The sequence below is a fragment of the Anolis sagrei genome, chromosome 9 (assembly GCF_037176765.1).
Source record: "Anolis sagrei isolate rAnoSag1 chromosome 9, rAnoSag1.mat, whole genome shotgun sequence".
NCBI lineage: Eukaryota > Metazoa > Chordata > Lepidosauria > Squamata > Dactyloidae > Anolis > Anolis sagrei.
In genome coordinates, this window is record NC_090029.1 from 11,431,275 (window position 1) to 11,445,521 (window position 14,247).

Sequence of the window (14,247 nt, forward strand, 5' to 3'; positions counted from 1 at the left end):
CTTGGCATGCATACCCGATATGCCCACATTTGAATACTGGTGGGTTTGGAGGGGAATTGGCCTGGACATTTTGGAGTAGTAGATACTGGGATGTATAGTTCACCTCCAATCAATGAGTACTCTGAACTCCATCAAAGAAGCAATTGGACCGAAGTGGACACACAGAGACCCCGTGACCAGCAAAAAATACTGGAAGTCTTTGGGGAAAATTCGCCTTGATTTGGGGGAGTAATGTGAACCCAAACACCGATGGATCTGGACCAAACTTGGCAGGCACGCACACCTGATATGCCAAAATTTGGTTACTGGAAGGGCTTGGGGGGAACTGACCTTCCTTTCTGGGAGTTGTAGTTTATCCACAACCAACCTGAAACATGGATTTAAAAACAGGCAAGTATTTCTGTTCAAACAATCAGCCAGAAACATCCTAGAAGGAGAAGGGGTAAAATAGTCGAACGGCCAAGCTCTGGCCAAATGGGCCCTTCCCCATGCCTCCGATAAGAAATTCCAGGGGCATTTGGAGTTGCAGTATCAAAACTGTAGCGATGGGTCACGTTTTCTCACCCTTGCTAATCAAAAACATGATGCATCCATTTGGAACGGACCCAAAACAAGACAGGAAATCAATGCCGATATTTCAGGACCAGCAACACAGAGCGATTGCTGCGGTCTGTGCCGAAAAAGCTCTGGTCGAAGCATCTGGATCATCTTGTGGTCCAAAGCACTCTCAGAACTTTCCTCTCGCACCACAGTTCAAAAGCATCTCTCTTCCTTCGCTCAGCCTTCCCTAAGGTCCAGCTCTCACATCCATAGGTTCCTACGGGAAATACCATGGCTTTAACTATGTGGATCTTTGTTGCCAGTGTGATGTCTCTACTCTTCACTATCTTGTCGAGACTGGACCTTGCTCTCCTCTCAAGAAGGAAGTGTCTCCTGATTTCCTGGCTGCGCTCAGAGTCTGCTGTAATCTTTGCATCTAGAAATCTAAACCCTGTCACGGCCTCTACGTTTTCTCCCTCTATTTCCCAGTTATCAATCAGTCTGGTTACCAGAATTTTGGTTTTTTGGATGTTGAACTGTAACCCAGCTTTTGCCCTTTCTTCTTTCCCTTTGGATAGAAGGCTCCTCAGCTCCTCCTCACTTTCGGCCATCAAAGTGGTATCATCTGCGTATCTAAGGCTGTTCATGTTTCTTCTGGCAATTTTAACTCCAGCCTTGCCTTCATCAAGCCCTGCACGTTGCATGATGTGTTCTGCGTACAAGTTGAATAGGTCGTGGGAGAGTAGACAGCCCCGCCATACTGCTTTCCCAATCCTGAACCAGTCTCACAACCTCTGAGAATGCCTGCTATAGAAGCAGGTGAAAGACAGGAGAGAATGCTTTTAGAACATGGCCATATACCCCGAAAAACCACACAACAACCCATTGAACCATCTGTGGCAAGTTCTTGGTGATCTGGAGATCCCAAGCCACCTTGCCTGTCTCCCGAGGAATCTGGATAACGACCAAGTAGCAACAGTAAGAACAATTGATCCTTTCCCAGTAGAAACCTTGGAAAATAAGGACAAGACATTCAGGAATCTAATAAGGGCCCTGAAAAGAAATGGTATCAAAAAGGTAGAGGACCTCATGGAACCCAAGGGAGAAATAACAGGGAGCTGGACAGGGGGAGTGTGACCCTGCTGGTTCTCTTGGACATCTCAGTGGCTTTCAATACCATCGACCATGGTATCCTTCCAGGACGGGTCTCTGGGATGGGTCTTGGGGGCACGGCTCTGTCGTGGCTCCGGTCCTTCCTGGAGGGCTGCTCCCAGATGGTGAACTTAGGGGACACCTCCTCGGACCCCTGGCCTTTGCCCTGTGGGGTCCTGCAAGGCTCTGTTATGTCTCCCATGCTTTTTAACATCTACATGAAACCGCTGGGAGAGGTCATCCGAAATTTTGGAGCTGGGTGCTATCTCTACGCAGATGACGCCTAACTCTACTACTCCTTTCCTCCTAATTCCAAGGAAGCCCCTCAAGTACTGGACGAGTGCCTGGCCACTGTGGCTGTCTGGATGAGAAGGAACAAGCTGAAGATCAATCCCGACAAGACAGAGGTCATTCTGGTCGATCGTAAGCCGGATCAGGGAATAGGGTGCCAACCAGTGCTGGACGGGGTTACACTCCCTCTGAAGTCACAGGTCCGCAGTTTGGGTGTCCTCCAAGACTCATCACTTATGCTTGAAGCTCAGGCATCGGCGGTGGCTGGGAGGGCCTTCACACAATTAAGACTCGTGCGCCAGCTGCAACCGTAGTCATGAAGTCAGATCTGGCCAGGGTGGTCCGCGCCTTAGTCACCTCCAGATTGGATTACTATAATGCACACTACGTGGGGCTGCCCTTGAAGATGGCTCGGAAATTTCAATTGGTACAAAGGGCGGCAGCCAGGTTACTAACTGGGGCGACTTACAGGGAGCAGTCAACCCCCCTGTTTAAGGAGCTCCACTGGCTGCCGTTCATTTTCCGGTCCCAATTCAAGGTGCAGGTTCTTACCTACAAAGCCCTGAATGATTTGGGACCTGCCTACCTGCGTAACCGCATTTCTGTTTACGAACCCACACGATCTCTTTGATCATCTGGAGAGGCCCTGCTCTCACTCCTGCCTCTTTCACAGGCGAGATTGGTGGGGAAGAGGGGACAAGGGAGAGGGCCTTCTCTGTGGTGCCCCCCCGACTCCGGAACTCACTCCCCAAGGATATCAGACAAGCCCCCACACTGGCAGTCTTTAGGAGGAGCCTGAAAACGTGGCTGTTCCAGTGTGCCTTCCCTGAATAAGGAAATAATGCCTTGCTCTGATTAAGTCTCTGCAATTGTCCATGGAAGGAAGAGAAGTAGCAGAAACCCCACCAGGCAGAAGAATTAAAAGGAGAATAGAAAAAGACAAAGAAATCATTGGGTTATTGTACAAGGAACTAATAACCTTATCTTACAATACAAAAACAACCCTTCTAGAGAAAACTTAAGTAAGAAATTAATTAGGTCTTGGATTGACAGCTGCTTCCTTGATGCCACATTGTCAGGACTCTGCCTTTACAGAGGCAGAGATGAACCAAACAAAACCCCAGTTTGTATAAAACACTTTAATTAAAACAGCACTTTTTGGTTGTTTTAATAGTCTAAAATATAAGACAAAAGATAGCACTGAGCCACAGAATACAAAACAAAAACAGCAAACACTGTTGCAGGTTCAAGATAACACCGTGGTTGAACAGTCCAGTCCAGTAGTCAAACGCCGAGACTTCAATAAACAACGTCCAGGGATCAAGAATCTATACTGTAGTCAAAGCCAGTCCAAAGATTCAAGTTTCCAGGATTCCAAAGGTTCAGGAGACATGCCAGCAAACCAAAAATCCACAAATCTGGGGGGAAACCAACAGCATCTACCACTAAAATAAGATAAATACTTTTCTCCCAAAGATCAGTCCCAAAGCAAGCTCTTTATATTCAGAAACACCCAGATGCAATCCATCTCTTGCATACCTCCACCCTTAATTGCTTTCACCCATGAACTCTTACTTACAGATTACTCAACCTGTTCTGGAACGGCAGTGCTTTGCACTGAGTGTTTGTTCATAGTCCTAAGTTGCAGGGACTTTGCAGATAGGTGGCTCCTTTGGCTGCATTCATAGGGCAAGCCACCTGTCAATAATAGTTAGGATCCCTGGCCCCGCCCCTCTCTGGTTTTTTGGAGGGAAGGGGCCATTTTTCAGTTAGTCTCAGCAAAGGAAGTCTATGCAGAGGATGTATACAGACGTCCTCCTGTACAAAGGCTTTGTCCCTTAAGACTTCCTGGGGGAGAACAGTCTTAAGAGCCTCTAAAGATTCCCAAAGGTTCCGGGGAAACAGCCTTACAGCCCTGAGGAATTCCGAAGGGAATAACAGCTCTAATCGTCAAGATCTCCAGCTAAGTGACTACAGGCCTGCTGGTATGTCTGCTCGGTTCTGAGACGCAGTTCAGGTTTAGGTTCACAGTAGCCTGGGAGGAGCTAGAAAGGGGAATTTTCCTTTGAACAAAGTTATTGAAGATAGTGCCTGTTCCCTGTGGACAAGGTTGAGAGAACTGGTTTCTTTACCAAGAAAGCTTTACAATTCCTGTTTGTTCATTAATAAAAGACTGTTATATTTCAGCTCAAGCCTCCTAAAGACTGTTTAATGAGGGAAATTTCTCTAAAGGCTCCTTTTCGGGGGCCCTGGCTTCCCGCTGGATTCAAGTCACACATCCTCTTTTAAAGGCACTTCATTTTAGGTCCAGTGGCGACAGAACACAACCCTTTAGAACTAAGACTTACATTAACCCTTCCATCATCAACTGCTAGGCCTGCCACCACCAACCACCACCAACTGCAGAACATGATACATGACATTTGAAGCCCTAAAGCCCTGTCTTTGGACACCAGCACTCCCTCTGGTGCTCACCCTTAACTCAAAATGCTGATCTTATGTCAAAGCACAACATAGGCCGAGCTGTGGCTCTTAACTCAAAACACTCTTAATATGGATACTCTTAAGTCAAAATTCCACTGCACTCCATTTATGAAACCTGAAAGAAACAGCTAATGGTTTTCTCAATCATTTCAAATTGCACCCTTCCCAGGGCAATGGAGGAAAGGGCTTTTAATCTGATCCGGCAATTACATTTTGATTGGCTGACAAGGAAAAAAAACAGCATGCAGTTGCCGTTGTCAATGCCGTTGTTGCAACAGTGCCCTCCCAACACAGACAATTATAGAGGATGTTACACTTAAAAAACAACACCACAGCTTGAAATGCTCATAAACAACAAATCTTTACTAATCTCTACAAAACAACAAATCTTTACTAATCTCTCCAAAACAACAAATCTTTACTAATCTCTCCAAAACAACAAATCTTTACTAATCTCTCCAAAACAACAAATCTTTACTAATCTCTCCAAAACAACAAATCTTTACTAATCTCTCCAAAACAACAAATCTTTACTAATCTCTCCAAAACAACAAATCTTTACTAATCTCTACAAAACAACAAATCTTTACTAATCTCTCCAAAACAACAAATCTTTACTAATCTCTCCAAAATGTTTCGGAGACTTCTGTTTCATTTCGTAATGCTTCGGAGGGATCCTGTTCCGATTAGCAATTCAGAGATGTGTGTTAACGAATCCTACAAATTTCCGAATGATGAAACGGACCTCCAAAGCTTTGTACAGCCCTAATGAGTATAGAAATACAGTTTCATATCCTTGTGCCTTGATTCTCCAAGCTGCAAACACAGGATCGTGTTGCTAAGCACATACGATTTGCATCTGGCTCTCAGCTGAATTCCAGAATAATCTGATTAACCGTTCCCTTTCCCCCCACTGCCTATTATTAGTACACTTTGATGTTCGATCTGAAGAAACTGTACCAAAAAGTGTTGAATCCTACAAGTCTCATTACCTTGGAGACTGGAATCATGATCGCAGTTACTAGGGAATGGTCCCAATGGATGGCAAGTTTTGCTGAGGAAGAGGCAATATACACATCCACAAAGGATGGAAGCTCTCTAAGAAGGATCAGATATATCAGGTGTGGGAAAACGTTGGCCCTCCAGGTGTTTTGGACTTCAACTCCCACAATTCCTAACAGCCTACCAGCTGTTAGGACCTCCTGCAACTCACCCACTGATAACCATCCCTTCCCATTAGACGTTTATATGTTAGATTTCCATTGAGAGGCCCATGCCGAACTGCCCCGTCCCGCTCCACAAATCATTGCAACTAAAAAGTTCTGACAGATTTTAGCACAAGTGAGCCCAAATGTGCGGCGTGTGGCATAATATGCACAGCCTGTGGCTGTTAAAACCGTTTCCTTGGATCTGTCAGAATGCATCCCGTTCAGACCGCAGTCACGGAACGAGACGTTAAGAGCCCAAATATGCTGGATTTCAAAGGTTGCCGTTCATGAAAACGCTCCTGCCAGTCAATGGAACACAGGCGGATCACTCAAAGGGCAACCAAACTGTTTGAACGTCTGTAACATTTCAAAAGGACATGCCATTCTCAATGAAAGGAAATAAACAACTAAAGATTAAGGAAACACAACGTAAGATTTTGACAAAACGGTATCGAACCCTACATCAATTAGATCATATAATTAAAAATATGTCAAAATTATGCTGGAAGAAATGTGGTGGCATTAGAGGATTTATCCATGACGAACAGAAAATACTGGAAGGGTTTGGTGGGCATTAACCTTGAGTTTGGGAGTTGTAGTTCACCTACATCCAGAGAACACTGTGAACTCAAACAATGATGGATCTGGACCAAATTTGGCACAAGCACTCAATACGTCCAAATATGAACACAGATGGAGTTTGGCGGAAATAGACCTTGACATTTGGGAATTGTAGTTGCTGGGATTTATAGTTCACCTACAATCAAAGAGCATGCTGAACCCCACCAACGACAGAATTGGGCCAAACTTCCCACACAGAACCCCCATGACCAAAAGAAAATACTTAAGGCCATCCGGTCCAACTCCCTTCATCAGGGCAAGAAAAGGTAATCAAAGCCCTCCTGACAAAAGAGCTATCCAGCCATAGATAGAGATATATATGATTCACACACAAAGAGATATAGTATCCTAGATTTGAAAGGGACCCCTAAAGAAGGGCAATTCTATGTTGCATGTCCCAGAGTAGGCAAACCAGACAATCTCCTCATCAACACTGACAAAGAAACGGCAAGAAATACTGTTTACCCACAAGCACAAAGAAATTACATATATTAGAAACCAACACTTTGCAGAAAACCTTGTAATTGGCTGACAAGGAAAAAAACTGCATGTGGCTGCCATTGTCAATCACTTCAGCCTCTGTGCACACACACACACATATACACATACTACTCCTCCTACTACTACTACTAACCTACTAACCTAGTAACTCCTCAAAGAAACACAGAGGCTAAGGGTGGAGACCACCTTTGCGGAAAACCATGTGATTGGCTGACAAGGAAAAGGAAACAGCATGCGGCTGCCATTGTCAATCACTTCAACCTCTGTGCACACACACATATACACATACTACTACTACTAACCTACTAACTCCTCAAAGAAACACGGAAGCTGAGGGGAGGAGACCACCTTTGCAGAAAACAATGTGATTGGCTGACAAGGAAAAAAAACAGCATGCGGCTGCCATTGTCAATCACTTCAGCCTCTCTGCACACACACAGATATATATACACACAATACTAGTACTAACCTACTAACTCCTCAAAGAAACACAGAGGCTGAGGGGAAGAGACCACCTTTGCAAAAAACCATGTGATTGGCTGACAAGGAAAAAAAACTGCATGTGGCTGCCATTGTCAATCACTTCAGCCTCTGTGCACACACGCACACATATACACATACTACTACTACTAACCTACTAACTCCTAAAAGAAACACAGAGGAAGAGGGGAGGAGACCACCTTTGCAGAAAACCTTGTGATTGGCTGACAAGGGAAAAAAACAGTATGCGGCTGCCATTGTCAATCACTTCAGCCTCTGTGCACACGCACACATATACACATACTACTACTACTACTAACCTACTAACTCCTCAAAGAAACATGGAAGCTGAGGGGAGGAGACCACCTTTGCAGAAAACCTTGTGATTGGCTGACAAGGAAAAAAAACAGCATGCGGCTGCCATTGTCAATCACTTCAGCCTCTGTGCTGTCATGCCAGCCATGTGACCTTGGAGGCATCTATGGGCAATGCTGGCTCTTTGGCTTAGAAATGGAGATGAGCACCACCCCGCAGAGTTGGACTCAGCTAGACGTAACGTCAGAGGAAACCTTTACCTTTATCAAATTTCCAATCTGTGGGCCTAGCTTTGCCTGCTAACTACTTGGATGCAGTTGCTTCTTACAGCAACTCTCCCCTCGCAGACATGCTGTAATGGTCCTGAACAAATGAACCCTTTTTTGGGGGGGGGGGGGATGCCATTTTTACCCATTTATATATAGCTGCACAGCAAGGGGGAAAAGCAGGGGGACAAGCCCTGCTTTGCAAAGATTACCATTGAATCTGATCTCGGCAGCAAAGAATGGCAAGAGCAGCCGCTTCCTTGGGAAGGTGACGGTTGCGACTAGCCAAGCAACACGCTTATTTTATCTCCTAATTAAAAGTTAATCAAACGTCAAAAATTGAATTGCCTCCAAACATATCTCCCAACCCCATGCAAATCACACCATCCATATTTCCAGATGTTCCCGTTGCAAAGTAGCCGTGGCTTCCACACTTTCAGATCCACAGAAGTGAAGGAAACAAGGATTTCTTCTGTTGACACTTTCAAAACCTAAGCAGAAGGACAGGCATTTGTGCCCACTGTCTACCTGCATCCAAGTCCAAGATCGTGCCGAATTCCCTTCTACTTAATAATAATAATAATAATAATAATAATAATAATAATAATGATGGGTTGTTGTAGGTTTTTTTGGGCTATATGGCTATGGTCTAGAGGCATTCTCTCCTGACATTTCGCCTGCATCTATGGCAAGCATCCTCACTACCTCTGAGGATGCTTGCTATAGATGCAGGCGAAACGTCAGGAGAGAATGCCTCTAGACCACTGTGTCTCTCAACCTGGAGGTCGGGACCCCTGTGGGGGTTGCGAGGGGGTGTCAGAGGGGTCGCCAAAGACCATCGGAAAACATAGTATTTTCTGTTGGTCATGGGGGTTCTGTGTGGAAAGTTTGGTCCAATTCTATCATTGGTGGGGTTCAGAATGCTATTTCATTGTGGGTGAACTATAAATCCCAACAACTACAACTCCCAAATGCCAAGGTCTATTTTCTCCAAACTCTAACAATGTTCACATTTGGGCATATTGAGTATTTATGCCAAGTTTGATCCAGATCTGTCATTGCTTGAGTCCACAGTGTTCTTTGGATGTAGGTGAACTACAACTCCAAGAACTCAAGGTCAATGTCCACCAGACCTTCCCAGTATTTAATCTTGGTCATGGGAATTCTGTGTGCCATGCTTGATTCAATTCCATCATTGATGGAGTTCAAAAGGCAATTTGATTTGAGGTGAACTATAAATCCCAGTAACTCCAGCATTACCAAATGACAAAATCAATCACCCCCAACCCCACCAGTATTCAAATTTTGGGCGTATCGGGTATTTGTGCCAAATTTGGTCCAGTGACTGAAAAATCATCCTGCATATCAGATATTTACATTACAATTCTTAACAGCAGCAAAATTACAATTATGAAGCAGCAATGAAAATAACGTTATGGTTGGGGGTCACCACAACATGAGGACCTGTACTAAGGGGTCGCGACATTAGGAAGGTTGAGAAACACTGCTCTAGACCATGGCCACCGGGATTGTGGCGCAACTGGCTGAGTGTCATCTGCATGAAGATCACTCTGACCAAAAAAAAAAAAAAAAAAGGTCATGAGTTCGAAGCCAGCCCGGGTTGGAGTGAGTTTCCAACCAATTGTGTGTAGCCTGTTGTCGACCTTTGCAACCCGAAAGACCATTGCATCTGTCAAGTAGGAAAATAAAAATAAGTGTGGGGAGGCTAAATTAACTGATTTATGAGGCCATAAAGAAGACTCCAGCAAAGCATTCCAGCAGGGAAGCATGCGGGGAATGCGGAAGTGCTTCATCAGCGTCGCAGATGGACGATGAAAGCGACAGCTCCCCTGGCAGCCAGAAAAAGTTAAATAGCCTCTGTGTAAGTCTGTATATGTTTGTATGTCAAAAATTGGCATTGAATGTTTGCCATATATGTGTACACTGTAATCCGCCCTGAGTCCCCTGCGGGGTGAGAAGGGCGGAATATAAAAGCTGTAAATAAATAAATAAATAAATAAAAATAGCCTGAAAAAAAACTACAACAACCCAGCGATTCCGGCCATGAAAGCCTTCGACAATACAATAATAATAATCTTTATTTATATCCCGCCATCATCTCCCCAGTGGTGCGGCTTACATGGGGCCACGCCGGACAACATATTACAGCAATAAAATCAGCATAAATGGCAAATAACAACATCCAAAATTACATAAGAGAAAAAAAGAAGAAAAAAGCAGTCATAAAATAACAGTCTAATAAGCACAATCACAATAACGATAACAATGGGCAAGCCACATATGCAGGAAAAACAATTAAAAGACTGCAATGAAATAAAATAGGAGCAGGACATTAACAGGGATCTCATAAAGCACATAGAGTTGTGAGGCTAAACTTCCAATTTAAGGGGCGCAAGCTCCAGTAGGAAAAAATGTTGAGGGGTGCAAAATGTCATGATGTGCATCTACTCACCAAAGGCGCAGCGGAAGAGCCAGGTTTTAAGGTTCTTTTCTAACGTTTCTAGAGAAGGGGCTTTCCTGATCTATCCAGGTAAAGAGTTCCAAAGTCGGGGAGCCACAGAGGAGAAGGCTCTCTCCCTTGTACCCACAAGATGAGCTTGTGAGATTGGCAGGGGTGAAAGGAGGGCCTCCCCCAAAGATCGAAGGGCCCGGGTTGGTTCATGGAGAGAGATGTGGTCCCAAACCGTTTAGGGCTTTGTATGTGATGACGTGTACCTTGAATTGGGACTGGGACTGATGGGATTGAATTGTTGATGGGAAGCTTCCCACCGGAGTGGAAATCATCCATCGGACAGATGGCAAGCTATTCAACCTCAGCAGACTGAAAGCCAAAACCAAGCTTACAACAACATCTGTTATAGAACTCCAGTATGCTGATGACAACGTCATCTGTGCACATTCAGAAGACCTACAAGCCACTCTAAACACCTTTGCAGAAGCATACGAGAAGCTCAGCCTGTCATTGAACATTGAAAAAACCAAGGTGCTATTCCAACAGACACCAGCCAACCCCTCTCCAATGCCAGTGATACAGCTTAATGGTGTCACATTAGAAAATGTTGATCATTTCCGCTACCTTGGCAGCCACCTCTCCACCAAAGTCAACATCGACACCGAAATACAACACCGCCTGAGCTCTGCGAGCGCAGCATTTTTCTGAATGAAGCAGAGAGTGTTTGAGGACAGGGACACCCGTAGGGAGACCAAGGTGCTTGTTTATAGAGCTATGTCCTCCCAACCCTGCTATATGCCTGTGAGACGTGGACTGTCTACAGACGTCACATGCAACTCCTGGAACGATTCCATCAGCACTGCCTCCGGAAAATCTTGCAAATCTCTTGGGAAGACAAGCGGACAAATGTCAACGTGCTGGAAGAAGCAAAAACCACCAGCATTGAAGCGATGGTCCTCCGCCATCAACTCCGCTGGACCGACCACGTTGTCCGGATGCCTGACCACCATCTCCCAAAGCAGGTGCTTTACTCCGAACTCAAGAACGGAAAACGGAATGTTGGTGGACAGGAAAAGTGATTGAAAGATGGGCTCAAAGCCAACCTTAAAAACTCTGGCATAGACACTGAGAACTGGGAAGCCCTGGCCCTTGAGCGCTCCAGCTGGAGGTCAGCTGTGACCAGCAGTGCTGCAGAATTTGAAGAGGCACGAATGGAGGGCGAAAGGGAGAAGCATGCCAAGAGGAAGGCGCATCAAGCCAACCCCGACTGAGACCGCCTTCCACCTGGAAACCAATGCCCTCACTGCGGGAGAAGATGCAGAGCAAGAATAGGGCTCCACAGCCACATATGGACCCACAAGAACACTGGAAGACAATCATCCTCGGAAAACGAGGGATCGCCTAAGTAAAGTAAGTGAATTAGGACTGGGAAATAAATGGCAGCCAGAGGAGCTCCTTAAGCATGGGAGTTGAACGCTCCCTATAACTAGCCCCATTTATTAATCTGGCTGCCGAGCGTTGGACAAGTTGTAGCTTCCGGGCCGTCTTCAAGGGTAGCCCCACGTAGAGTGCATTACAGTAGTCCAGTCTAGAGGTAACTAAGGCATGGACCAACATGGTCAAGTCAGACTTCATGAGGTAAGGTCGAATTTTAGTTGTGCGTAGGCCCTCCTGGCCACTGCTGACACCTGCGCATCAAGCGTCAGTGCCGAGTCCAGGAGGACCCCCAAACTGCGGACCTGTGACTTCAGGGGGAATGCAACCCCGTCCAGCACAGGTTGCCACCCTATACCCCGGTGAGCCGAGCGACTGACCTGGAGGACCTCTGTCTTGTCAGGATTGATCCTCAGCTTGTTCATCCTCATCCAGCCCATCACAGCAGCCAGGCACTGGTCCAGTATCCTCGGGGCTTCCTTGGAGTCTGGTGGAAAAGAGTAGTGGAGTTAGGTGTCATCTGCATAGAGGTGGCACCGCACTCCGCATTTACTTATCGTATCGGGAGCAAACCCAGAGTACAGTTGTGATGTATTTGAGAAAACACAAAGTTTAAAAACTTGGCATTAACTAAATGTTCTTTGACCAGTAGCTGGTCACTTGGAGTGCCTCTGGTGTTGCCATAAGAAGGTCCTCCATTGTGCATGTGGCAGGGCTCAGACCACATTGTAGTCAGTGGTCTGTGGTTTGCTCTTCTCCATATTCTCGTGTTGTGGACTCCACTTTGTATCCACATTTTGTAAGATTAGCTCTGCAGCCTGTTCAATGCCTTGTGGGTCATCCACCCTTAGTTGTACTCAGGAGGGAGTTTCTCATCCGGTCTCAGCCACTGATTGAGGTTCCGGGTTTTAGCCTGCAACTTTTGGACTCTTGCTTGCTGAGATGTCCCTGCGAGTATATCTGTAGATCTTGGGAAACTGTTTCTTGATTTGAAGCATTGCTTAAATTGTGCATTTTCCCCACACTTTAAAAAGGGAACGCATCTCATTTTTGTGTCCAATTCTGGGCACCAATTGAAGAGAGATCTTGACAAACTGTTGGAGGGCCGGATTATAATTTGAAAAAAAGATGAATTCCTATGCACACGGCACATACCTTATTTGTAGTGCAAAAAACACTTAAAAACAATAAAATAATTAAAATGAAGAACAATTTTAACAAATATAAATGTATTAGTATTTCAATGGGAAGTGTGGGTCTGCTTTTGGCTGATGAGACAGGATTGTTGTTGTTGTTGTGTGCTTTCAAGTCATTACAGACTTAGGTTGACTCTAAGCGAGGGCCGGGTAAATGACCTTAGAGGGCCGCATTCGGCCCCCGGGCCTTAGTTTGAAGACTCCTGGCTTATGACTATACAGTACCGTCTCGCTTATCCAACCTTTGATTATCCGACATTCCGTCTTATCCGATGCTCCCTTTTTCCTCCAGCATTTCCCCTTCAATTTAAAAGAGCGCTCCCCAACGCTCTCTCCATTCCCAATAAGTGAAAAAGACAAGACAAGGGGGAAGAGGAGGGAGGAAAGGGGGGAGTCAGGACCAGAAGCGGAAGTGTCCTCCCTCCTTTCCTCTGCGATTTCCTCTTCGGTCTGGGCCTCTCTGGCCCCGGGGCATTGCCTTGCCTTAACTCTTTGAGTGCCTGTTGTAAGTATTCTAGGCATCGCGTTGAGCGGCTAACAGTCGGAGACTCCGCATTATTCGACATTTTCCTTTATCCAACGTTCTGCCCTCCCGTTTGTGTCGGATAAGTGAGACTCTCCTGTATTAGCAACTTATACATAGAATCATAGAATCAAAGAGTTGGAAGAGACCTCATGGGCCATCCAGTCCAACCCCATTCTGCCAAGAAGCAGGAATATTGCATTCAAATCACCCCTGACAGATGGCCATCCAGCCTCTGCTTAAAAGCTTCCAAAGAAGGAGCCTCCACCACACTCCGGGGCAGAGAGTTCCACTGCTGAACGGCTCTCACAGTCAGGAAGTTCTTCCTCATGTTCAGAAGGAATCTCCTCTCTTGTAGATTGAAGCCATTGTTCCGCGTCCTAGTCTCCAAGGAAGCAGAAAACAAGCTTGCTCCCTCCTCCCTGTGGCTTCCTCTCACATATTTATACATGGCTATCATGTCTCCTCTCAGCCTTCTCTTCTTCAGGCTAAACATGCCCAGCTCCTTAAGCCGCTCCTCATAGGGCTTGTTCTCCAGACCTTTTATCATTTTAGTCGCTCTCCTCCGGACACATTCCAGCCTGTCAACATCTCTCTTCAATTGTGGTGCCCAGAATTGGACACAATATTCCAGGTGTGGTCTAACCAAGGAAGAATAGAGGGGTAGCATTACTTCCTTAGATCTAGACACTACGCTTCTATTAATGCAGGCCAAAATCCCATTGGCTTTTTTTGCTGCCACATCACATTGTTGGCTCATGTT

The 14,247-nt window shown here is 45.7% G+C and overlaps 2 protein-coding genes across 10 annotated transcripts in view; one reads left to right on the top strand and one right to left on the bottom strand.

Annotated features, from left to right (window-relative positions):
• Positions 1-14,247, bottom strand: part of TMEM266 (transmembrane protein 266) — a 112,244-nt gene that overhangs the window by 76,146 nt on the left and 21,851 nt on the right. For 3 of the 4 annotated variants that reach the window (XM_067471280.1, XM_067471276.1, XM_067471279.1), the window contains exon 2: positions 12,146-12,252. The exons of the other annotated variant lie outside the window; for it this stretch is intronic. The gene's annotated coding sequence lies outside the window, so the exon portion shown is untranslated. The remainder of the gene's footprint in view (positions 1-12,145; positions 12,253-14,247) is intronic. 4 annotated transcript variants of the gene reach the window in all.
• NRG4 (neuregulin 4) overlaps positions 1-14,247 on the top strand; it is a 141,133-nt gene that overhangs the window by 20,100 nt on the left and 106,786 nt on the right. The gene's annotated exons all lie outside the window — the stretch shown is intronic.